Genomic DNA, 27889 nt, shown 5'->3' with positions numbered 1-27889 from the left:
GCTGTACTGTGTCTTGTACATTCTGTGTTAAACATCAAAAAGTTAAACTCAATAACACAAGCAAAATTGTATTGATTTTTAGTTTACTCTTATTTTCCTGTTTTTTTTTTAAGTAGCTATTTGAACCATTTAGATACTATTCTAACTAAAATCGACTTCAGGTTTTATTTTAATTAATTTGATGTAATTGATACACTGTGGCCAGTAATTTGAGAACAAAATGCTCTAAGGTAATTGTGATAAGAGGTTGGGAAAATCCTGAGGTACAGCATTCCTCCAGATTGTAAGAGGCCCTTGGGTTCCATCCCCAGAGCTAGGAAGATTAAAAATAAACATGAAAATCATAAGTCAGTATTCGCTATTTTCATTTCTATTTTATTAAATTAGTAAACTAAAAGAAAATTTATTAAAATTTTCTTGCTTAATAATTCCATGTCAACCATTTAAGTCTTTTTTGAGATTGGGTATCATGTAGCCAGGCTGCCCTCTAAATAGCTATGTAGCTGAGGATGACCTCAAACCCTGAAGTTTAATATTTTTGAAATGATATGTTCTATATTCTTCAGAAACTTGTATTATACAGTCCATACTCCACCCACCCTCTTCTTCACTGCCTGCACATCCTTTAGGTTAACCTCCACCCCTCAGGCGTATCTGCAAACACATGTATGTTCTCTAGTGTGGCCCTTTGAGGTCACCACATGAACCCTCTCTTCTGCCCTTTTGAGTAGTTGAATTTGAGTGAATTTGGGTGAGTTCTACAGTGTACAAGCCACAGACACTTGATGGCTATGCCTTCTGAAATGATGCCTGCTTTCCAACTAGACAAGGCAGAGGTACTTTCAGTCCCATTGATCGTCTGAAGGCAGGAGCCATCATGGAATTCCTGAGTTGACATATTCTTTCCTCTTGGGAAGGCTGTTGACCACACATCACACCTTTCACAGTGACACACACTGCTCTCAGGGTGTCTGATAGCCACATGTATATACTCTGAGGTAAGTAGACAGGATGTTCTTTCTTGTCAACAGTCCTGAGGCATTGGTAGGAAGAATACTCAAGATGCTTTAAGAAGAAATCTAATGTGAGTCTGTACCTGTTATTGGTGTGAGAGTAACAGATAATAGCAAGACATTATATATATATATATATATATATGCATGCATATATGTATAAAGAAAAATGAATATATAATATGCAGTATTATAAATCATAATGATATATGAATGGTATAAGAATTAAAAAATATTTCTTCTTATCCCCAGTACTGGCTGTAGAACACAGGGGCTTGTGCATTCTAGGCAAATGTTACAATGTTGGGATAGGGGTTGTTTTGCTTTGTTTTTCTAGTTTGCATTGTCGTGAAAGGTCTTGAACATCATTCTTCCACTTTGCCCACTTCTGGGATTACAAAAGTGGACTTCATGCTCTGTTTTATGAAAAGTTTTTCCCTTCAAATCTGTGAGCAATATTAGTATTAGATTGACCTCATATTTTATCATCCGTTGTTTCAGAGAATGCCTACCTTCAGTGCTAGAAGCAAAGGGAGCTTGATAACTCACAAAGAGACAAACAGTTTTCCAACTAGCAGAAAACAGAGCAATCCCTTAATGGTTGCTCTCTCTGCATGCTCATGTTAAACCGTTCATTTAAAAACAGCCATCTTTGCTTTCTTAACTTCAAATAATTTTAAAGAAAAATCCAAAGAGATGTTAGCATCTCACATTCATAGTCACAGTTTATTAGCCCATGCTGGGAGTGGCGAATAATATGATGGGCATGTGTGTATGCACTGTTTTGTTTTGCAAGATAGGAGCAGTGTGGGTGCCTTATATTTCCAGAATGCATTCCCTCTCGTAACAATGTTCAACATCATGGTTTTCTTTTTAGTAATGCAAATATGTACTTTTAAACTAAATGCTATGAATTCTATCTTTGAAGACAAGAGCTCTGAATATTTTATTAGTATTATTGAAACAGATGAAAAAGCTTAAGGAGAGGACAATGTTATGGATAGAAGAGGGTTTTAGAGTTGACTGACAAAGAATTAAAAGTACTTTTTTGTTTAGCTGAACAGATTGTGATTTTGGTGTTCATGGCTTGCACAAAACAGTTTACATTTTTTTAAGATTTATTTTGTTCTTTATTTTATGTGTTGGAGTTTTACTGGCATTCATATCTGTGCACCATGTGTGTGGAGGCCAGAACTCAGTGACAGATCACCTAGAACTGGAATTATAATCAGTTGTTAGTCCAGTGTAGATGCTGGGAGCCACCCAGTGCCTGTTCAGAAATGACAAGTTGTCTTAATGCTGAGCCGCCTCACTAGCACCTTCTACCTGTTGTAGCAACATTTTAATAGCATACAAATACATTAAGGGGAATGTTAAGAAAATCAATATGCCTGCACAAAACCCAAGAAAGTTCCCATGAAGAGAAAACATCAGCAAGTCAATTCCCTGCTATTTTAATGCACTTTCCTGCTGCTTCCCAAGAATAGAACCTTTTACTTATTTCACTCTCAAAATAGACCTCTTGAGGGGAAGGTGTTCGGAGAAAGAGTCACACTATGTACAGCCACTTTGGCCTGGCTCCCAGCATCTGGGATGTACACATACATCACCCTCTCCACACTAATATGTTTTCATTTAGATGTACATTTCACTAGTATATATATATCAAATGGGCAGTGTTTCTTAAATATCATTTAGGAACTAGGTTTACCCAAGGCTTTGACACTCAACCCTAAATACGACAACTTTAGTAAATCCAGATTAATTAAATGAACTAGTTAAAATAATTAAATTGAATTAATTAAATTCAAGATGGTCATCAAATCAGAAATAAAAGGACATTTTATGACCAGCAGTTACTAATTATAAGACATAACTATGCTTCAGGTGACACAGCCAAATTTGTCAAAGTCTACCTTGTAAGAAGCAGCTGATGTTTAAAAAGAAGTGGATTTTTCCCTTGTTGCCAAGGAGACTGTGTCTCCTTCAGTGGCCACTTCACAGTGACGGAGTTGCTAAGAGGTCAAACATGGTGGTTTGAGCTTTCTAGACCATAACCTGAGGGAGAAGTGTACTGTTTACCTTAAAAAGGAAGTCAGAGATGGCAGTGATGGGCTGAGATAAGAGTAGGTGCTGGTTTACTGCTGAGGTAAATGTTTAGTGTAAAGAAACTGAAAGATGAACCTAAGGTATTGAAATGTCATCCACCAAAGTCTACATCAGTCAGAAGAGGACAGAGAGAAACAAAATAAAAACAGTTCAGAGAAATTCTGGTCGACATGGAATATTCCAGGCCAGCCAGTGTTAGATAGGGAAACCTTGCTCCTTTCAAGTAGTAATAGTAGTAGTAGTAGTAGTAGTAGTAGTAGTAGTAGTAGTAGTAATAGTAGTAGTAGTAATAATAATAATAATAATAATAATAATAATAATAATAACAGTAGTAGTAGTAATAGGAACAGTGATCAGGAAGGAGCTGGAACAGATTCACCAGTAGAGGATAGCTGAGTGTGGTGGCTTATGCAGAGGCAGGAGAATCATTGCAAGTTCAAATTCTGCTCTTTATAGCAAGATCCAGGTTGGCAAAATGAGAACCTATTCTTGGAAAATAAAATAAATAAATATATAAATATCTAAACAGTAAGAATCTAAGTGAAGGATGTGGATTACCGGGCATTTCGATGTTATAATCTGGAGCAAATATAAGCTTCTAGCTAAAGGAGAGTATGAGCCTTAAAATAAAGTATTTGTATTTGTGTGTGTGTGTGTGTGTGTGTGTGTGTGTGTGTGTGTGTGTGTGTGTGACTGTAGGGATGCATGTATGTGCCAAAGTGGGAGGACAACTTTAGGACTTGCTTTTGCACTTTCCTTTTTACTTGAAGTTGTGTGGAACAGACTCAGGTCATCAGACTTAGGCTGCCAACAGTTTACCTACTGCGTCATCTTGCTGTCCCAAGACTACATTCTAGGTCTTAACCACTCTTGTCTTCAGCAGGGCAATGTTAACACATTGGCAGGAGCTAATGTGTGAAACCAGAATAACTCAGGGAAAGTCAATGTATGACACTCCCCTGTTCCCCAGCTCCCTAGAATCTCCCTTGCTTTGTAGAGATAGGACCCTTGTACCTTTGTAGAAAACACTGATAGAAGGTTGCACATCTGGCGTAAACTACTCTATGGGTCTATAAAGAGGAAAATTCAAACTCTGCCAGGGGAACTTGAGAGAGGCCTCCAGTACCCAAAGGAGAGTGAGTGCAGTGCAGACTGCTAGATGCTGTTTTTCAATCAGTGTTTGTATATATCCTCCTTCAAGCTGCCAGATCTAGGTGGCCAGGATCTAGATTGTTTCCACAAATGCAGACCCATAAGATAAGGACACCACTGATTCTGCCTTCTGGTACATTCTCACAAACTGCCAATTCTATACAATAATGTATAACCAATGGTTACTGGATCCCTCTAGATGTGACTTACACTCCCAGCAGAAGACTATACTTTCTTCAGAAGACAAGGCAGCTGCTGAGGAATCTAAGTCTCAGAGTTATATTTTACATATAAAAAGTTTCTCTTTCAATTGACTGGCTAAGTCTGCAAACAGAAAATCCTGTATTTCTCTATTTCTATGTTCACTTCCTAAATAACAATCCTATCTCATATACATTCTAGTCTAAGAAGACTTCCCAGCCATTGAAGTACCATATGCACAAACATGGGGACCTGTCTTTGACACCCCGAAGAACCTGCATGAAAAAGCCAGGTGTGTTGGTATATGCTTATAATTCCAGTTTTTGAAAGACAGAGAGAGGTAGACTTCAGGGCCAACTGGTCAGCTAGTGACTCCCACTTGGTGAGCTCCAAGTTAATAGGAGACCCTGTCTCAAAGTAGTGTGAATGACACCTGAGTGGCAAACACCCAGAGATGCAAGTGGTCCTTTGTGTGTGCACATGTACTTAAACACACACATACACAAGCACGCACACACACACACACACACACACACACACACACACACACACACACACACACAAGCTATCAAGTCTCTGCCTTTCTCACTTTCTTAACCTTGTTATCCTTTCTACGTAATGGAAATGCCACCCAAATCTCACTAATGTTTTCCTTGTCTTCAAACCTGTTAGTAACCTGCTACTAACTGACATCTGATTGATCATTCATTCAACATATAGTTTGTGTTAATGGTTTAAGGTTTTGAGTTTTATTTGATGTTACCTCTTTTCTTTTAACAAATGAGCTTATTATTAGTAGTTAATCATAATTTTTTCTTCAGTAATAGGAAATGATATGTTCTCAAAACATAAGTCATTTAAGTAAATAAGTGGGTGATTAAGTAATGATATGTCACGATTGAATGGAATGTCAAAACACAACTGTAATTCAAGGGTGTGATGCAACTTTTACTTTACTGTGGAAAGGCTCAAGGTAAAGAGGAATCCCACAGACTCTCCGAATCCAGGTTCCTACCTCTTGTTCACAAGATGGGTAGAATTGTTGTTGATGTCATCACAAAGTAGACTTCCACTTCAGCCTATAGATCCTTGTTTTGAGTCAGCAAGCATCCTTCAAGGCAGAAGGGCGATAGTGACTTACCAGAAATAATATTAACTCAACAAAGGATAATAAAAACTTAGTACAGAGAAGCAATTACAGCAGCAGAAAGCCAAGGAAGGAAATGTACAGTACTATGGCAAGAGGAACCTGGGGTTGAAATTGATGGTTGACATTAATCATGATTTCCTTTCACCTCAACTTCAGGTATGATGCATATTTCTTCACTGCAGTACCAAAGGGACAAATGATCTGTATACCAAAATGAAATTCACCATCAAAGGTCACATATAGTATTGTGACATTCACGTAAGAACTGCACAACAGATACAGGTTCAAAATTAACCTGAGTTACATACAAAGACAGAGATCCTTTCAACCTCCAGCTGAATGACAAGCTGGCATGCATGGGACTGGCTTGAATCATGAATATGGGTATAATCTGTTTTGGAAAGGCTGAAAAGGCACTGCAAGACACAGAGATGCTATAAGTGATATGATGCAAAGCTAAGTTGGAAACACACATGATGTGAGGAAAACACTCTAGATGGATTTCAATTAGACCAAGGAGAAAGACCATTAGGCTTCTAGAAAGACTCATTGTGCAGAAGCACCTTTTATACATCCAGTGACTAGCTGTGAAACATTTAAAACTTTGCCAATTTATTGACATGCTTGATTGGGAGAATCAGGCATAAGCAAAACCACAGCTAATGGTGAAGTTTTCCATGGGTATTGCTAACTGTCTTGTGGCCAGCCTACTTGGGGCTTCTTTTTGTATCTTCCTACTGCTTTGTCCAGGCAAAGCATTGGTATGATTTCTCTCAGAAAGAACTAGGAGGAGGTCTTATATGTGTGTTGGAACCCCACTGAAGAAATATGGAAAGGTAATTTTGAGGCTATAGGGACATAGAAAAGAAGACTGCAGCTATAGCATTGAGTAAGTCCACTTTACCCAACTCTTTGTTTCAGCAACCTCTTTCCTAAGCAGAGATACAATGGAGATATTTCTGCACAGTGTGTTTTCAAAGACACAAGATGTCCAAAGCACTGGTTTCACAGACCATGCCACTGAGTCCCTGGTGTGCCTCAACATCATTCCGGCATGAAACACTCATTGTATATTCTGTGTTTAGCAGCTTCAAGTGGTCTCCACCCAGAGGACACACCTCTGTCACATGAGGTTTATGACAGTGATGGGTTGCCTGATTCCACCTGGGAAGAGACAATCCCACTGTCCTGCCTTCAGCTTAAAATATCCAAGTATGTCTACTGTGGTTTCTCAAATACTGTCTAAGCCATTGCATGGCCATGAAGAGGATTCACTTTTCATAGTCAAGTCTGATTGTTCATTCTGTAGAATTCTACTAATACTTCCCATGTACCTGTCATTGTTCTACATCCTGTCCTCACAGAGACTGCATTCTTATTAACTACATATTGGCATATACTAGGCCCAAAATTGCCCTTTGAATTCATCTCCTTGCAAAAAATCCTGAAGTAGTCAGTGCCATATTGCCTTGCTGGAATTCAGCTGTTTCTCACTTATTGAATACTGAATTCTATGCTTCATCAGTAGTACAAATTAATATTCCAAATAAGTCCTCTCCACAAGGTATAATCCATGGTCACTTTGTTCAACTGAAGTAGAATGTTAGTACATTCTTGTTAAATTTGACTAAAATTTCCCAAGAATGTTGTAGGTCTTAGAAATACTGAACCATGCAGAGTATATTTATCAACTAAAAAATTTGTCTTGATGTGTAGGAAGACTTTTAGGCATTCATCAACACAGAGTACAAACAAATATATTGAGTACAACATTCTGGTTATATGCCTGTGTTCCCAGCACTTGGGAGTTGAAGACAAGAGCCAAAGACATTGACGATACAGTGAGTCTGAGGCCGGCCTAGGCGACAGCAGTGCTTGTAGAAACACTAAAACATGAAATAAAGAGATGGCTCATTAGTTAAGACAACTTGCTGTCCTTGCCCAGGACCCAGGGTTGCTTCACAGGACCATCTCAGGGCTCACAACTACCTCTGACTTTTGTGCCAGCGAATAAAGTCCCTATAGTCTCCATGGGTTTCAAGACACGGGTGACACACATAAACCCAGAGAAGAGTAACACACATACAAACACCACACACACCACAAATAAATATGCATACATATTTTATAACAAAACCATTTATACTATTGAAAAATAATTAGATGTTTAAATTATGTGTGTAGTATATCTAATTTAAACAGGAAACCTACTAAAATAGTTTCTGCTGACCTCATCTTTACTAATTAACTATTTAACTAATCTTTACTAGTTACTTATCAACTAATAAAAATTACATATATTTAAGACGGAAGCCCTGATGTTTATACACATACAACATTTACAGACACCCCCATTTAAGCTAATTAACATGCACATCATGTCACAAGGCTACCATTGTGCATGTGTTGACAATTCAAAAACTGGTATCTTGAACAATTTTGCATGTACATAATTTATTTCAATACTTCTGCCTATTAGCCCTTCAGGTCACATGTGGCTGTTGTGTTGGCCTGGTATTTCCCCATTTCCTCAGCTTTAGGCTATGACTTTGCTCTTTGCTTCTGTTAGCTTTATAGCTTCTGAGGTTTTATCCTTTTCTTTCTCTTATTTTTTTTTTTTTTTGCTACCTGAAAATGCTGTTTGCTCTTGAAATAAAGCTTAAGACCTTTTTCTAATAATAAATACATTGACATTGGGTAGATGCAAGGTTCTAAGGTAGTTTTGAATAAATACAGCAGACGGGCAAGGAAGAAGAGTGGTTGACTCTGAACACAGGGCATCAGCAAGCTACTTCCTAGGCACAACTTCTTGTATAGCTGGGGAGGTAAGACTAACTGACCTTCTTTGGAGGCTCCTATGGGTTGACTGGTTTGTAGAATGTTGGTAGGCCCTGGGGTCTAGTAGATGTTCCTAACCATGCTGGGTCTACCCAGATGGGGCAAGAAGAACTGTGAGTTGAGGCTCTGAGGATATGAATTAGTGAAGAGAGTCAAGGCACAGACTTAAACAGCTGCTCAAGAAAAACCATAGCTGCTAACCTCAAGCCAAGCCATCAAAATCCAGACCAACATAGCATTTAAAAATAACTACATCACATGGATGCATCAACTATGCATTTATTCAGTTTATGTAAGACACCCCTTTGTCTTACCCAAGATCTAGCAGGGACAAATTTATTTGCTTGTTGCTCAAAATGCTATACCAATTAGTCATGCATTTGAAATTGTAATTTTTGAAGTTGGAAAACATTGTCAGGAAGATGCAACATCATGGTATTTAGCAGCATTCTGACTTCCTTGTCTATGCAATTCACTGAGACCTATCTGTGTGTGTGTGTGTGTGTGTGTGTGTGTGTGTGTGTGTGTGTGAGAGAGAGAGAGAGTGTGTGTGTGTAATACAAGATCTCACTATGTACTTCTGATTAGACTTCATATATATATATATATATATATATATATATATCAGGCTGTCCTTGACCTCACAGATTTACACTTGTTCACTTGTTTCTGCCTCTGACATGCTGGGATTATAGATGTGCACTACAACACCTGGCTAATCATAAAGATAGACCTGAAAAATGTAAGTTATATTTCAAAGGTTGTATTTCAAGAATTCAGTAGTCGTGTCTTAATTACTTATAACATATAGTATATCTTCTACAATTATTTCCAGCACCTTCTACAATAAACAAATGAATCAGTAGTAGGAAGTTAAAATTTTTTGCAGTCTGTCTGCTAAAGTATATATGACAATTTCAATATTATATGAAAATAATAGTCCAAACTTGAAGCAGAGCGAACATACTAATCCTCAGATACGACTCACATATCAAGTTGCAAAAGACTCTATGCATTTTATATGCCCACATTTTATTGTTACAAAAATAGATTCTTTGAACTATCCTATAGTACACATACATGCACACATTCATGTATGCATAGCATGCAGAACCAATCAAAGCCCAACTGAAGTTCAGCTTTGACTTTGGACTCCTTACCATCTGCTCAATCAACTCTATAGGCATGACTAGAGACCCCATTTATAGAGTCTGGCCTTCTGCAACCTTCAAGTTACATTCCAGTTTATAAATAATTTCAATCCAAAGTGGAGTACAAAGGTTAGACTGGTAAGAGAGAACATGGACATCACAGCCGTGGAGCCATGGAATGCATCTTACTTTTGAGCAGTGAAGTGGGGATACCATGTATGAAGTGTTTATTTTAGAGTTTAAAATGGGTTGCTATATACAGACTGCATTAAGTACTCTTTGCTATAATAAGATAACAAATATAACTTAAATAAGGGAGGGATACCTTTGCCTCAGTGTTTAAGGGTACAGCCAATCATGACAGACAATTATGGAAACAGGAGTTGGAAGCAGCTGGTCACATGACACCTACAGTCATGAAACAGAAATGAATGTTGGTCCTCAGCTCATGTTTGCTTTTATATTAAGTCAAGAACCCATGGCATAGAGTATGATTACATGCATTTAAAATGGCTCTTCCCAGCTTAATTAACCCACTCCAGACAATTTGTCATATAAATGCCCAGCGACTTGTCTGCTAGCTGTTTCTAGATCCTGTCAATTGACAACTTGATTTTATTATGGTGTGATATTCACCATCATAAGTACTATATTCCTTGTCTGTATTATACAGAGAAATAAGTTCTGAAATAGTAATCTGAGTACTTGAGTTAGGATCCTTCCAAGTAGCTGTGTACATTATATTTCTGTGTAACATGACTCACTCTGCTTTTATCTGCTATAACCCCAAATTTCACTTTGCAAAAATGTTACAGGGATCTTTGGATTCAAAATAACTTCCTAAATTCCTAATAAAATTTCACTCATCTTGATCTTGTGGCTAGAATAGCAAATCTAGTACTGTATTTCCTTGCAAGGTGAACCTTTCTCACGTTTTAACATCCATAAAGTCAAAATGTCTCAAGACAATGATGTATTTTAATTACTAAGTACTGTATTTGTATATTTTAAAATCTCTGAAACTATGGCAGAGCATAATGAAATACACTAATGTTTTAGTTCTTGCCTTCAAATGTATTTCAGAAAATAGCACATAAAACTAAATTTAAAATGACTAAAGTTTAATTAGAAAATATAGGGCATAGAATATGATAGAAAGTAGGGAGCCAAAATCAGTTTCAGTTTAGGACAGAATTTGCAGAGAGAACTGAGGCTCCTTTGGTTCTGGAAATGGATGTACTTGTGTTATAGGTCTCCTATGCATCCCCACCACAAATTTATCTTTTGAAATTCTAAGTCTAGTACCACCGAATGTGATGAAATTTAACGGTAAAGTTTAGCTAGGTTATATATAACTGAGGTCCTAATCAGGTTAGATGGTAGGCTCCTAAGAAAACCATATGTGAACACCAACTGATGAAAGTCACATAAGCCAAAAGGAAAAAGTGTGTGTGTACACACGGTACTGGTTGATCATCGTCACGCTAAGGCGAGAGGTCTCAGAGGAAAGCAAGTGTGCCATACCCTGACCTTGGAACAGTAGAACTCGAAGAAAACAAATATGTGTGGTTCGTTATCTGTCCTCTGTGATACTTTTACAGGGCTAGATGTGTAATGCAGATGATCCAAAGACTTCCTGGCCAAACTGATCCACAATTCATCCCAGTGTAACCAAAATGGCTGGGTGAGAAAGTCATGGCTGTATTCACAATATAAAATGTCATTTGTAGAGAAAGAGCATAAGGAAAATAATCATAAATATGCTGTGTGTATGCATGCATTCGTGTGTGTGTGTGTGTGTGTGTGTGTGTGTGTGTGTGTAACACATTGTATGGAAAATATACATAGCTAACAAGTGGGAAATGAGAAATTAAACTGGAGAGACAACAAAGGGTCATGGAACTTGAACATTTCAGGGAAAGAATGTGGCCTGTATGTCATGGACAATACAGTGTTTGTAGCCATGACGAAGAAATATAAATTTTAAAATGTGTGTAGCTTTGCTTAAAATAGACATCAAAGGTGCCCAACCTACACCTCTGTCATGAGCAAATGATTAGAATCATTGCTCCCCTATAGGATTTGACACACGTTTGGGAGTTAGTAATGTCTTGTGCTCATGTTTCTATGTGCAGGCAATGGGTTGGCTTACAAGGTCAGCTATTATAAAAGCTGAAAAGATGAAGGCTTCTAGTCTCCTGGGTTCACCCAGTTTCCCTTGTTTTATTGCCTCCTCTCTGTGCTGCTCATGTTGATTTAGATTTCACTCTTTATACTCATCCCCATACATCTTTCTCTGACCATACTTACACATTGCTCTATCGTTCCTCTATAGAGTACCAAGCATTTACTTTCAAGACATTACATTTAGAAGTTCCCATAAATCACCCCAAATTCAAAAGCTCCAGAAATCTTGTGTAATACATAACTCAGGATAGTATTGAAACTCACAGAACCCAGGATTATATATATATATTATATATATACTATATATTATATATATATGCCAGTAAATATATTATATATTTGTGTGTGAACATATACATAGATATGCATAAAATGTATGAACATGTATCCATATACAGTATAACACAGTGTATAAATTACATATTATTACACATACATATGTAAAAGCTAGATTTCGTTTTTTGATGAACAAGGAAGAAAAAAGTGAAAAGTATGAAGTTCCACATCAAAACAGATTTTTCTCTTGGGGAAATTATTTACACCTCCAGATTTGCATTTACAGAATCTTAAACAAAGATCAGGGAAATATAGATTGGAAGATATAAATATTAAAATACCCATTCATTTTGGATGAACAAATAAATAAAACACGTCTCCCCAGAAGACTTTAGGATTCCATTTGACTTGAGCATATATCTAATTATTAAGGAAGATGGAAATTGACTGGTGTGCGGGTGGGAGCCAAGTTTTCTTGTGGGGCTGCATAACAGCGCTCCCTACTGCCTGAAGTTGAGCCCTAGGCCCTCTTTAGCCAGTGTAGGCTTGTTTAAGATTTTTAATTACTCTTATTTTTTATTAAACTCAGAGTGTCTTGTTGAAACGTATCCATTTTACTTGCATACATCAATTTCGAAGAAAAATACATGGCTAGATCCCAGGGAAGTATTAGCTCCTGGTGAGAAACACAAACATTGAAACATCATTCATTCAGCTTACCTAAGGGACTGTGTAATTTAAACGTGACCATGACCTTTATTCAAAATGTCTCGTAATGAGAAGATCTTGAGAGAATAATTACCATCAGAAAGCAAAAGAGCTTTTGAAAGAATAGAGGCAGCATCTGCTCTCCTTTTAGTCCTGGTCTTAATAAAATGTATACGTCGGAGGAACATCCTTGGGATGTGCTTTGACAAGGAGGGAGGAGCAGAAGTAATGGGAAATGGAAACATAAGAAAATTTAGTGTGTCTGGACTTGAAGTCTATGCCAGAACTGTTGCAGAAAATGAACTCTCTCGTTTTGTCAATATACTATATTTAATTTAGAACAAAGAGCAAAAAGCATATAGATTAAGGCTTAAATATTATCACAATGCTAGTACTCCCTAAGAGAAATATGATTTATTTCTGACTCAAAAATAATCAAATGAAAAAAGTAGGAAGGGGGTGTTAATTTTGTGAAGTAAAAGACAAAAGGTGGAGACTGTGTCTGCACCAGGCCTCCCTCTAAATCCTAAAGAGAGCTGTGTAGATTAGTTCTGACCTGTGAGTAGACCCAAGCTAGAGTTCAGCCTCTACCTGGTCCTCAGCAGCTATTCACACAATGTACAACCTGTGTCTCATCAGACACCGTGCAGCTTAGCACCTGTACCAGCCGACGCCACACTCAGTGCACCGCCTGTATCATCTGAAGTAACTTCACGTGGTAGCAGGGTTACCATTGAGTTTCTCCCACCACCCAGTCCCACCCTGCCCCCTTTTCTTCTTTTTCTCTTCTTCAACAGGATCTCGCTCTGTAGCCCAGATTGGGGTCAAACTTGAGATCTTTGTGCTTTTTTTAAAATAGTGCTAGGATTACAGGTATATGCTGTCATACCCCACTTTAATTTTTTAACCTTATAAATAGGAGTGGGTACTATTAATAATACGTAATTTACCCGGACTGACCTCTAAGGAAACTCAAAGCTCATATGAAGTGAACATTGTAACTGCCTCGTTAGACACAAGGTGCTTCTGCCTCTGTTTTTTGTCTACCTACAGTGTCTTCTTAAGATTTTTACCTGCTCATTTTCTACCCACTTATTTAATTCAGCTTAAAGTCCATATTGTAAAAATGAACATTTTTATCCCAAGCCATTCTCAGTCTTTGGAATTCCAACAGCGCATTATTGCTTAGAATCCATGTGACGTCTCACTGCAGTTTACTCGTCGCTTTCTTCTGCAGGGGTTTGAATTGGTTTATATTTTACTAAAATAGCAATAGGTAAGTTTGGAGAAATACATGTAGAACATTTTAAAGTTCTCAAAAAGAAACAGCAGGCATGCAGGAAATTAGGAAGAAAGAGAAACTGATTTGGTGTGAATATGAAAGCTGGTCAGTGAAACTGAAATTGCATCCTGAGTCTGATGTCTACAAACCTCCCAGTGGAAATGCACAGGACACCCTGGTCCTGAAGGGAATTTCTTCTTGTGCTTGGTCTATGTACTTAATGTCTTCAAATAACTGATCAAGCTCATCCATGCTAAATTGGCTAAGATTCAATAAGACCATTAATATGATGATAACGTGTAATATGTTTCGAATTACTGTGATTCTGATTTGAATACAATTACAGAGAAGAAAGAAAGTAGGCACAATATAGCCAAATATGGAAAAAGCATGATGAAATATTTATAAAAATATCACAGTGAAACTCAGTTTGTTGAATACAAATCAAAAATTTAAATAAATATAGTTTTGTATGTATCAAAAACCTCACAGAATCTAATAATTGTAGTATGTTGTAATTTAGTATCAAATGGTCAGAGAAAAGTGTCTTCTGGCTGAAGAGCCACAGTACTGTGCTTGTTTAATTTCAGAAGAAGTTATTCTCTTTTGTCGTTTGCATTTTTCAAATTTGTTTTTGTGTTTATTGGGGTATGTGTTTTTGCATGTGATGGTTCACATACTTAATGGTGTGTGTAATGGTGTAATGGTGGTTATGGAAATGTCAGAAGACAACTCTTAGGAGTCATTTCTCTGCTTCTATCTTATGTTATTTGCTCCCGCTTGAGTCCTATAGATGGGTGGCCCACTAGTTGCCAGGACAGTCTCTTGTTTCTACCTCCCATCTCATTGTAGGAATGCTCAAATCACAGATACACAGCAACATGTCCAACTTTTATATGGTTACTAGGGAACCCCAAATGAGGTTATGAGCTGTGCAGCAAGTGCTTTCGTCTGATAGCCATGTCCTTGAATTCTGTCTTGTATTTCTAAGGGTGTCTTGTTCAAGGACTGTAGCTGGACTTTTGGCTACATTTTGGGATCTTTTTTTTCACCATTTGTGATGGTTTTAATATGCTTGGCTCAGGAAGTGGCACTACTAGGAGGTGTGGCCTTTTAAAAGTATGTGTGACCTTGGTAGAAATGCATCAGCTGTGGGGGTAGGCTTTAAGACCCTTCTCCTAGCTGCCTGCAAGATTTAGTTTTCTCATCCCCTTTGGAACAAGATACAGAACTCTCAGCTCCATTGACAGCATCATTCCTGCATGGACACTGGCATGCTTCCTGGCTTGATGATAATGGACTGAACTCTGAACCTGTAAGCTAACCCCTATTAAATGATGTTTTTATAAGAGTTATCGTGGTCATGGTATCTGTTCACAGCAATGAAAACCCTAAGACACCCTTTTCTTCCAACCTTTCATTAGATAGGAGAGAAAAAAAGATAGATGGGAAAGGGGGTGGCATTATCATTAGACTACTTCCTGCTGATTTGAAGCATCAAGTTCCTTGGGCCTTGTTTGATCTTCCCTGTTAGGATATCTAAGTTGTTCTTCTTGTTTCTTCTTGGCACACCCCTACTTAATAAACCATTACCAACAACAACCAATAATAACCAACCAACAACCTTTCAGTAGCCAACCAACCAATCGCAGGGCTCTAACATTTGTGTACACTCTAAAAAGTCCCCAGAATTCCAAACTTCACACAATCCTAGAAAATATCTGCAGCTAGAAAATAATTCCCCTGTTATATCACTGGGCAAATGATAGGGATTCTTTGGACAATCTGAAACCGTCCCATATCCCACACGGGGATTAAAATGAAAACACATCCCCAGTCTATTTCTGTGTTTTTATTTTTTAAAGAAACCAAACTCTCACTACAATGGCCCCCTCCTCACACTGATAAGCCATTTGGTATATTATAAACATAACACAGGGCACTGAAACACATGTAAATGCACAGATGCTATCCAAGTTTTGCCTGAATTCATTTTAGGAAATCCAAGTCAAGATGTTATTTGTGTCAGAGAGTCTTTACCTCATCATATAAGTGACCAGATATTCTTGTTCTTATTTAGTATGGGAGTAGCTTATTGCCTATTTAGTGAACTTGGCCACTGGGAGATAAGTTTGCCCTAAACCTCACCCATCAGAAGATTTTCTGCATGCAGTTAATTCACAGCTTAAACATAAGCCCTTCAAAAGCTTCCTTCTTCTTGTTTTACTCAACTTAGGAAGTTTCATTAAATGAGAACCCTAAAAGTTTTATCTACCTTAAGGCAGGTTAAGTACATTCTTTTCATTGCATTTATCTATCATCTCTTGCTGCTGTGTGGTTGTATGAAATTAGGTATTTTACATCCTATTGGATACTTTGCAAAAACATGCCAAGAAGTTTAAAGTATTTATTCGTTAGGAGAAAAGTAGTTAAATTTCATGATTAACAACAAGTAAGGGAAAGAATATTTTCTTTAGAGAAGATTGTGATCTATAAGAGAAAATATAATTACTAAACGTTATGGACAATTAAATAACAATAGGCTTATTGTTAAACAGGACACCATGTGTAGCATTTTAGCTGCCTTCAAAGAACTGTGTTGATGACACAGTGATGAATCCAAGCACATGCTTGGCGTTGGGTGAGGGTATAGCTTTGGTTAAATTACTCCAAATTACTAGAGTGTAAGCTTTCTAATATAAAATACAAAATTATTTTAATCATTACAATTGTTCACCTGCTTTGTAAATACTAGAGAGGTTTCACAATGTGAGTTATACTGGATTGTGTTGGCTTACCATGGAAACTTATCTCTAATGGCACAATAAGTATGAAATGGTTAAGGAAAACAACAGATATTTCTCTAATAACTAAACTGTGTTTAGTTTTATGAAATCAATTAATATTTTGGGGTATCTGTTAACTTAAGTTTGATTGTGACCATTAAAAAAGGTTGTGAATCAAAAGCAGGGAAAATTTTTTCTTGAGCCCTTTATAGCTATAAAAATTCTTAATTTTGTTTCAAACCATGAGTCTAATTCATGTTTCTTCAGAACAGTTCATGAGAATAGAATGCAATATTGGTGCATTGAGTAAGAATCTATAACAGGTCAGCAACTGTGCCACAGGGAGAAATGCAGGCGATGGTGGTCCAGAAACTGTTGTTCTGACTGATGTGTATTTGTTGATGATACCATGCACAGTTATATGAAGGCAGTGTGTGTGTCTCTGGCACATTTTTAGAAAGGTGGGTGTATTGAGGATATGCCGACTACTCTTTCTGCCCTGTGCTTGTGAGTGGAAGTCACCAGAATCTTAAGGCATGCTTCTGCCTCACTGAAACTCACAGTCTCCATTGCCATATGTCAGTTTCCATGTGTGTAAAACTTCACACATGTAAAATGAGCATTGAGAGCTGAGGGTCAAAGAGCTGTGAGTTACTTGGAAGGGGAGGATGGGGACATCCTTGTACTGGGAAAAGAGAAATGCAGAGAGACTGAGTGGTGTGGAGAAAGAAGTCAGGTCAGGAAGGCATACCTTAGGCTTGACATTAGCAGGTCCATACCTGGTTCAGTACACACTGAGACAATATGGCATCTTTTCATGTGTCTTTCTAGTCTAATTACATGGCAGAACCATTTTCTAGATTTGTGCTGCTGCTGTACAGGCTGACTAATGTTATTAGGAAGTATGATGTTGCTTTTTCATTCAGCTGTGATTTCATGAAAGGAAACCTCCATCAGTAAAATTAACTTTATATTGATTTTCTGTACCATAAAAACTGTGTGTCTTCCAGCATTTGACTTCTCTCAATCTGTGTCTCTTCTATACAAATAAACTTATATGAAGAATGTACACAAATTTTAGCAGGGACCGATATATATTAACTGAGATGGAAGGGCTAAAAGAGGGAGGGCAGTCCACAGATTGGAGAGACACAGTCATTCCAAATAAGGGCCTTCTGGTTGAAGAAGACATCTGTACAGCATCACTATTCACCTGGTTTCCATTCAAATCAAGTGAACCAGTAATCAATTCTGCAGTCAAGAGATCTTTCAAAGGAAAGAGAGTCTTCTAAATTGACATAGTATTGAAATTGAAAGATTATAACCCTGTGGCAGGCACAAACAACTAAATCAAAATCTTTATTAGTCAGGATTCTCTACAGTAGTACAACTTATAAAATCTCTCTCTCTCATCATACTATATATATATATATATATATATTTAATGCTAGTAATGGAACTTACATTAATGCTAGTAATGGAACAAACATGTTAGCAAGGCAAGAGCCAGCAGGCCAAAGCAAAAGCTTTATTCTTTCATATAGTTACATAGGCTTCCAGCATCTTCTCACATCAAGATCTGAATTGTAGGCATGTGTTTTCCTACCTCAAAGATCTTGATTAGAAGTAGATATTTCTACTTGAAATTGAACAGAAATCCCACACTGGTGTATTATTCATTTTTGGATTGTAGTTAATTCCAGATGTAGTCAAATTAACAGCCAGGAATAGCCACCGCAAATCTATACCTTGTCCACTTGAAATGCCATATCTCCTATGTTGTGATTGTTTTCCACGTAAAACAATAACCATGTCATCATAACGCCTAAACATGACTATCCTACAGTCAATTGAAAATACATTATAGACTTAACCAGATCATAATTAAGCCTAACATAATAAAACTGTCCTTTGAAGGGATAATTGACCACAATAACAAATGCATTATAAATGTAGAGTAGGCATCAATGTTCCTTGAGGAACATTGTTTTAGTATCTCAAACTTAAATATAATAACCATCGATAATCTCTTAATGGATGCTACATCATATGATAAAGAAATGGAGAAAACACAAATGTCTGTACGGATACATTAACAAAATCAACAGAAATAGTCATGTCGATGATAATCCACATCTGTGTAGTTGGTCATGTGACTCTAGCTAGCATTTACCTTCTCTACTACACACTTTTTCCATACCCTTGGTGAGAACCTCAGGAGGTCTTGGCTCTTCTCCTGGAGGAGCGCTTTATACCTTCCTTCCTGACAGGCCTGTGCCTTTTGTCATCCTGCTTGGATTGGGCTGCTGCAGTTTCTCAATAACTTTAATCACAGTACAGTAGCAGGAAGAGATGCCGTACATGATCCCTTGCATTGCAGACAAAATCTTTCTTACCTCCATTGTGGAGAAGCAGTCCAGTTTTTCCATGGTAATAAGGATTAGTCGCCCCACCTAACTCTGCTATTCCTTTATTCAGCTGGTGGTTTAAGGGCATTAGAAGTCCAAAGGGACCACAGGGATCTGGTGTGATGGTAGGGATGGAGTGGGGGAAACAGGGGAGTGGATCATAGCTCCCCATTCCAGAACTAAAACTTCTAAGCCAACAGAACTTAAGGTTGCAGGGACAGGAAGCACAAATTCTCCTAATGAGTCAGTATTCCGTTTACCACCTCTTGATTTCCTGGACCCATGAAGCCTATTTATGGGAGAAACCAGACTATATATTAGATGCTAATTTAAAACATAGTCTACCTTCTGGAGAACCCTGGTCCAGTACTCCAGCCTGCTGCCACCTAAGTGGCACTGTAACTGTGTCCTTTCTACTACCAAGAAAGAAACACTAAACCTAAACATTGCCCCTTTTTTCTTGATGGCAGAAGGGGCCAGGTGCAAGAATTTATCCTTCATCTTAGAAAGAATATTTCTGCATTTCCCAAACCACTATATTCCTAAGAATTTCAATGAGGTAGAAAGTCCGTGAATTTTGGTTGAATTCTTTTTTTTTCATCCTCTGGTGCACATAGAGGTTGTACCAATGAATTCAAAGTGGTTCCTGCCCCTGCTCACTTGGTTCAATCAGCACAATAGCCAATATAGTGCAGCAATGTGCTATTTTCTGGAAGAGACATATGTTCAAGATCCCTTCTAAATTATGATGCAGGACTGGAGACAATATATCCTTACAGTAAAACTGTATGGGTAGACTGTTGGCCCTGTCAACTGAAAGCAAATCCTGCTGATCTTTCTTATGGACAGGGACTGAGAAAAAGGCATTTGCTAAATTAATGTTTGCATCCCACATACCAGAAGATGGATTCCTCTGCTCAAGAAAGAATATTACATTTTGGACAGCAGCCGCAATCAGAGTCAATAACTGGTTAAAGTTTTGATAGTCACTTGTCATTCTCCCTGGTCCATCTGTCCTCTGCACTAGCCAGAGAGGAGAGTTAAAGGGAGATGTGGTGGCAAGCATTATCCCATATATTTGTTAAGTCCTTGGTGGTGGCAATAATTTGTGTAGTTCCTCCAGGAATATGATACTGTTTTTAATTAACAATTTTTGTTGGCATAGGCAACTCTAATGGCTTCCATTTAGCCTTGTCAAACCTGATAACCCTTACTCCATAGGTCAGGGGACCAATGTGAGAATTCTACCAACTTCTAAGTATATCTGTCCCAATTATACACTACGGGTCTAGGGAAATAAGCACAGGATGAGTCCAAAGACCCACTGGACCTACTGTGTGTCAGACTTCAGTCAATAACCCATTAATCACTTGGCCTTTATAAGTCCCTACCTTAAATGGGGAGGGCCACTGTGGTTTTTGAAGTCTCCAAGAATCAATGTCAATTCAGAACCTATATGCAATAGACCCTGTGAAGGCAGACTGATGCCTTTCCACCAGTGCACCCTTGTACAAATTTGTATGTCTGTCTGGGGAAGAGATGGAGACAGGCTACTAGTTAAACTTGTAGGTATTTTGTTACGGTCCTCCCTCAGAGGAATCTGCCTGTCCCTTCTTCCTTCAAGAAGTTCTAGGTCTGAAAACTGCCTCATGTTTGGAAAACACAGTCAGCCTGTTCTAACCCTTACAGATTAGGCCACTGTAAACAGTACTTTCTTTATTCAACCCATTACAATAAGAATTCCCTTGCTATTCCAGTGCTATAACCTGGCCCCTGCTACCTTAGGGCCCAATTAAGCCCACTGCATTCAATTCATCCAACTGAGTAGTGGCATCTCTAACCCTAAGACCTGGCACTGGAAAAGGGGTATCAACAAAATTCCTCTAATGTGTTGGTGCCCTTCTCACCATTTTTCATCTCATAGGATTTGTGAAGGTCATGTCTTCTGAGGCTTCCCATTGTTGAGGATTATGTGTCACACTTATCCACTCAAGCATTGCCATTTCCCTGAGCCTCAAAATCCCCTCATCGGCACTAAGCCAATCAGGCATCCCAGATTCCTTTTCAGTAGGCCATCCTTTGACAAAAGCTTGAGCCAACCACACAAACAAATTTTTGGCACCCTTCGTATCTGTATAAGCTTTTGTGTGAAACCTGGAATCTCTACTCTGAAGACCCATATCAATAAACCGAGCAGGAGCCAGTATTGTGTTCCTTCCACCATTATGCCACAGCCTTAAAGTCCATTCCCATACACATTCCCCGTACATCTGCTTGAGTTAACTAGCAAGGTCATTAAGCTCTTAATAATGTAGCTTTCCTCTTGGTGGACTACACTTGCTACCTAGCATTGAGGAGCCTGTTTTGCCTGAAGTCTGGTTATAGAGCTAGAGGCAAGTATTAATGGGCCCTGGGGGACATCAGTATTATCTTGCCTGGCTTTTCCTTCAAAGAAAGTGACTGCTGATTTAGCAGATAATGAAAAATTGATTTTTCCAGTCAAAGGTGAAAAAGACAGTATTTCATGGGTGAGGGGGTGAGGACATCTTTTGCTGAGGGTGGAGAGACTACTTCCTCAGGTGAGATGATCCCTTGAGAATCTGAGGGTTTAAAGTTCTCAGCTTCAATGGGATCCTCACGTACATTCCCATCCCAAGTTACAGGATACCATTCTCTACCAATTAATGCCTGTACTTTAACCACCAGCACCCTCCAAGGTTGGGACATGAATTTTTACTGTAATTCAGACAACCTTATAATGAGGGCTTCCGTTTGATTTTCTGAAACTTAAGCTCTGTGGCAGCTGGAGAGAAGATTCTCTTTCAGGTCATACTTAGAAACTTTTATTCTGTTTATGTGGATCTTGAGTCTCAAATTTAATCATTAAATCCACTGCTGCCTATAACCATATTTGAAATGTTATAAGTTGTTTAACTTAATCACAAAGCTTACTCCTATTCCTTATCAATTTATATAGATATTCTAAGAGCAACCAAACAGCATTGTTTTCCCTATTTTCCCACTAATTATCAAAAGTTTCATATACAGAGTCGCCAAATCCATTGCCATTCAAAATTGGCGAATCAGAATAATAAAATGCATCTATCTCCTTAATTTTGAAAAAAATAATTCACACCATGGGATTTTAGTCCTCTGGGTTTCCAGGAGAAGCTTTAGTACTTGGAGGTGTTGTCAAATTGCAAAACCTATTCCAGGTACTTAAAAGATTTCTCCTTGAATTCACGTGGTCAGCACAGGGAAGACAGGTGTGAGTGGAAGCAGCAGAAGGAGTCATGGCTGCCAAAGAGTCCAACGGAAAGTTCAGCCTGGCGTTAGCAGTTGCAGGAGGCTTGGTGAACTGTGCCTTATATAACGTGTATGCTGGACACAGAACTGTCATCTTTGATGGATTCTGTGGTGTATAGGACATTGTGGTAGAGGAAGGGACTTGCTTTTTCATCCCTTGAGTACAGAAGCCAATTATCTTTGACTGCTGTTCTCAACCACAGAATGTACTGGCCATCACTGGTAGCAAAGACTGGCAGAATGTCAACATCACACTACACATCCTTTTCCGGCCTGTGGCCAGAAGACTTCCTCCTATCTATACCAGCATTGGAGAGGACTATGATGAGCGGGTGCTGCCATCTATCACCACAGAGATCCTCAAGTCGGTGGTGGCTCGATTCGATGCTGGAGAATTGATTACTCAGCGAGAGCTGGTCTCTAGGCAGGTGACCCATGACCTCACAGAGCAAGCAGCAACATTCGGGCTCATCCTGGATGACGTGTCCCTGACACATCTGAACCTTCAGGAAGGGGTTCACAGAGGTGGAAGAAGGCAAACAGGTGGCTCAGCAGGAGGCAGAGAGAGCCAGATTTGTGGTGGAAAAGGCTGAGCAGTAGAAGAAAACAGCCATCATCTCTGCTGAGGGTGAATCCAAGGCAGCTGAGCTGATTGCCAAATTGCTGGCCAAGCAGGTGATGGCCTGATGGAACTGCGAAAGCTGGAAGCTGCTGAGGACATTGCTTACCAACTCTCCCACTCTAGAACATCACCTACCTGCCAGCAGGGCTGTCGGTGCTCCTCTAGCTCCCTCAGTGAGGCCAACCAGGCCACCGCCTCTATCATTCCGGAAGACGCCTTCCTTCTGCCTCATCCCAGAAATCACTGTGAAATTTAATGGTTGGCTTAACATGAAGAAATTAGGGGCAAAATCACTTCAGATCTCTTTTTAAAAAAAGATTTCCTTATAATACTTCCTTTGCTCTAGAACAACCACCCTGTACCAAAAATCCAAAATCTCTATTAGTCAGGGTTGTCTAGAGTAGCAAAACTTATAGAATGAATCTCTCTCTCTCTCTCTCTCTCTCTCTCTCTCTCTCTCTCTCTCTCCCTCTCTCTCTCTCTTTCTCTCTTTCTCTGAAAATGACTTACCATCTATGGTCCAGCTAACCCAACAATGACTAATTATGAATGAAAAGTCCAAGAATTCAGTAGCTGGTTGCTCAGTCCATGAGGCTATATGTTTTGGCTGATCTTCAGTATATGCTAGAATCCCAAAGAAGTTCTTACCAGCAAAGGAATGAACTTGTTAGCAAGGTAAGAGCAAACAGACAAAAAAAGCAAGAGCTTCCGTCTTCTATGCCTTTATATATAGGGTCCCAGCAGAAAATGTGGCCCGATTAAAGATACCTTTTCCCAACTCAAGATCTGTATTTAAGACATGCCTTTTCTTACGTCAAATATATGGATTAAAAGTGGACATTACTACTTCAAATTAAGCAAAAATCCCTTACTGGTGTGTCCTCCATTTTTGAATTTTAATTAGTTCCAGATATAGTCAAATTGACAACTAAGAATAGCCATCACAAAGTCCTTGGGAGGAAGCAAGCCATAGGGATGGTGTTTCCTTTAGTCCCTTAACATGTACAATTTAAAAAGATACTAACCCTACATGGAGAAAGGCCAAGACTTTAATCACTAAAGAACATGGGGAAAATGAAAGCAGGTGACTGACCTGTCAGTGTTAAAACGCTGTTTAAGACCTTAGTTCCTAACTTCAAGGGAGGCCGCTCTTTATTTAGCTGTCCATACTTCATTTCCCTTACTATTCAATTTCACAATTACACAGATCAATCTTTCCAGGTACTTGATAGATTGCCATCATTGATCCTATACAGAGTAGGTGAGAACGAGGGAAAAAAACCCGCTTGTAAACCTGGCTCAGCACTTCAGCAAATTTCTCCCATTAAGTGTTTATATTGGCAGATGTAAAATGTGTTTTGTTGGTTTGAAATGGTTCCCCAGTGGAAATATATTGTTGGGCATCCCCTTGCCCGACCTTTTAAATGTTTTAATTACACAGTAGTAGCACAAAATTAAGGAAAAGTTGCAACTTTCTAATTGCTCCTGGAGCTCCCATGAGGATTGTGTAAAGAGCCTTTCTACTTCTTTAACCTCAGAAACATCAATAAATATTTCTGATGTAAGCTTATTATTTGTTCTTTTATAAAAGATGTGATATCCATTTTTCATGTAGAGCATCTACAATGGTGTGTTGCCGTTGTTAACTGATGCCGTGGTCTTTATCTCGGCATGAGAAGTAGGAGAACTCCCAGACTGTAGAGTAGTAACTTGCAGAGCTGTCCGGAGCAGCAGCCTTCATTTTAGAGCATCTTCTACTGATTCTACTGCTTGACAGAACTTGGTGTATTAATAAAGATGGAGAAAAGAAAAAAAATCTGTCACAAAGTTAAAAAAAAAGTGAGGGACAATCTCTTTTTAATACTGCAGGTATGAAAAGGGACCAACATCGCCCAGTTTCAACTTGCGCTGTTCTTATTGTGTTAACCTGAGTTAATCTTCCATTTATATCGTAGGCCATTTCATTTCATTAGTAAACATTCATCAAACATCCTGGCACCACGTTAGGGCCAGGGGACACTCAAGAATGTAAGGACCCTGCCTCTGTGACTCATCAGAAAAGGAAATCAGCCAAGGATGTTTTGCACTGGAAGAACGGTGGGTCCCTTCATTGTGAGAGGTTAAAACAATGATCAGAAAAGCACCATGAGAAGACACGAGAAGGATCTGTGGAGGCTAAGAGCTGCAGCTCCTTTGAATCAAGTATAGGTGACAGAGGCGTGCACCTGGGATAGAGCATGTGACCATTGTGTACAATGACCTGACTGGACTTCCAGCACTACAATTGATCATAAAATGTCATCAGTAATGGCCAATATCACTTGGAAACACTTGAGTTTCAGCTCAAAAGATTCCCTATATGTATGTATTCTTTATATCATTTATTCGTAAGTATTTGCCTAATGTGATATCTGGAGTTTGTCTTTGTGCATTCGGCTAGTAGTTTCACAGATTCATGATGTAAATATGCTCTGTATTCCTTGATTAGAAATATGTCTACCATGTGCGTTCCCTATGTAAGGATGTCCTTTCCTTCTAACACTGTTGCCTAATGACTGTACTCTGTCTGTCTGTCCTCCTGAATCCTTTGTTGATGACTTATAGCTTTAGATTATTTCTGCAGTCTAACCTATAACTCCATTTGACTCATTTTTATTTGGGTCTCAGGAGACATGGGTTATCAAAGCTTTGTAATGTAGTTCAACATCTTGCTTATTCAAGCTTTGTTCTTCTCAGGAGTGGTCTTTCCACTCACAGTTGTTCATGGTTCTATGTGGATTTCTGTACCTTTTACTGTTTTAGAAAAAAATCACTGGGTTTTTCATAGTATTTGGAGATCATTTTATATTGCTTTGGGTAATACAAATATTTTAACTACTTTAAGTCTTCTAGACCATGGTACAGGACTGTTTCTAGTGTGTTTCTTTCTAATACTTTCACCAGTATCTTTGATAGTTTTCAGAACATAGATATTTCACCTACCTCATTAGTTTATTTCTGAACGTTTCATTTTTATTTATGTTACTAGAAATAGAATGATTGTCTCCATCTCTTTTCTTATCTTCTTTTCTTTCTTTCATAATTGTTACTAAGATATAAAACTACTACTCAATACTGTGCATTTACTTTGCACATGAAATATTGCCATGATGAAGAGAAATAGAATGGATGGCACTCTACCATTTCTGATCTCTAATGAAATGCTTACTGAATAAGATATTATCTAATATCATGTTACAATGTACTTAGGGAGTAGATGATTCTCTTTTAAAAGTCCTAGTGGCTTTCTCCAGTTTTTGTAAATGTGCAGAAACTACACAGAAAGTGATTATAATAGCTGGTTATTAAATGACTCAAGAGAAGCACCTAATTTGCCACTTACTGAACATCACCATTTTAAAATATATTTCATGTTTCTTTTTGTGGATGCACCTAGTCTGAGATTAGTTCTGATAAAATCTAATAAGCAACTTCAGAAGAATAGAAATGATGATTTGTAGATATTAGTTTCAGTTTATTGAGGAAAACAATTTCCATGCAAACATGAGGCCCAGAATTTGGATCCCTAGACATCATGTAATGGATGTGTTTGGCAGCCCTCCTGTCATCCTATTACTTAGGAGGCAGAAAGAGAGAATTCCTGGAGCTAGCAAACCTGCCAGACTAGCTGAAGTGGAGAGCTACATGTTCAGAGAAAGATCAAGACCTCAATATTTACAGTAGAGAGTGATGGTGGAAGATTTCAAATATCATCCTCAGACCTCAACATCCAAGCACATATATGCTCATGCACCTCACACACATGCATGCACGTTCACACACACACACACACACACACACACACACACACAAACTCACACACTGTCTCTTTCTGGGACAGAGAGATACACAGAGGTAACAAGAGCAGATAGATAGAGGTAGAAAATCAAATGTATGTATCATACCTCACTACTCATAGCCAATGGATTTTCTCAACTGTGTGTCAAAAGGATAAGTACCCTATATTCTTTATTCAACATACATGTTTGATATAAATCACATTTATTTTAATTACTTATTAAAGTACTTTACAATGGGCATAATTTGTGGCCACTGCAGAACCACCACCATTTCTACCGTGTCCAGTTTTCTTCAGTATTAAATGTAGCCATGTAAATGCTTTGACCAAAGGTATATGAAAATCTTGCTAACAATTTCTGCCCTTAAACCCATCATAAATTAATTTTCCTTTCCCTTTCCCTTCCTATTTATTGAGATACGGCAGAAACTGGTCAGCACACAAGAAACCCAGTCAAGGAGAACAGCAACATAAACTTCAAAGCTTCTCTGCTTTTTGATATAAGGAGAAAAACAAATTTTGATTCATGTGTCTCTATTCACAGTAGGTTAAGCCCAAATGCATAAATCAATTCTCTTAATTTGTAAAGATATCATTTAGTCATGACATTGTACACACACACACACACACACACACACACCCCACACACACACCCCACACACACACACACACCCACACACACACAATAGGCTTTGAAGCATTTGTATAATAATATTCCAAGTTTCTTCACTGCAAAATATTTGATGTTTTTAATATGAAGAATTAATATCCATTCTAACTCTAAATAAGAAATGTTTCTTTGACAGTTTGGGAAGGGAAATTTGATGATCTCAGTCACATCTCAGCGACTGTTTTAGATGAG

At 38.3% G+C, this 27889-nt stretch overlaps 1 protein-coding gene and 1 pseudogene across 5 annotated transcripts in view; both read left to right on the top strand.

The window, feature by feature from the left end:
* The window catches only part of Cntn5 (contactin 5), a 1231995-nt gene that overhangs the window by 686542 nt on the left and 517564 nt on the right, over positions 1-27889 (top strand).
* Phb1-ps18 (prohibitin 1, pseudogene 18) lies at positions 1130-27889 on the top strand (annotated as a pseudogene).

Source organism: Rattus norvegicus, chromosome 8 (genome assembly GCF_036323735.1).
Source record: "Rattus norvegicus strain BN/NHsdMcwi chromosome 8, GRCr8, whole genome shotgun sequence".
In the NCBI taxonomy this organism is placed as follows: Eukaryota; Metazoa; Chordata; class Mammalia; order Rodentia; family Muridae; genus Rattus; species Rattus norvegicus.
The sequence above is the reverse complement of the archived record's forward strand: the minus strand, read 5'-3'. Positions and strand labels throughout refer to the sequence as shown.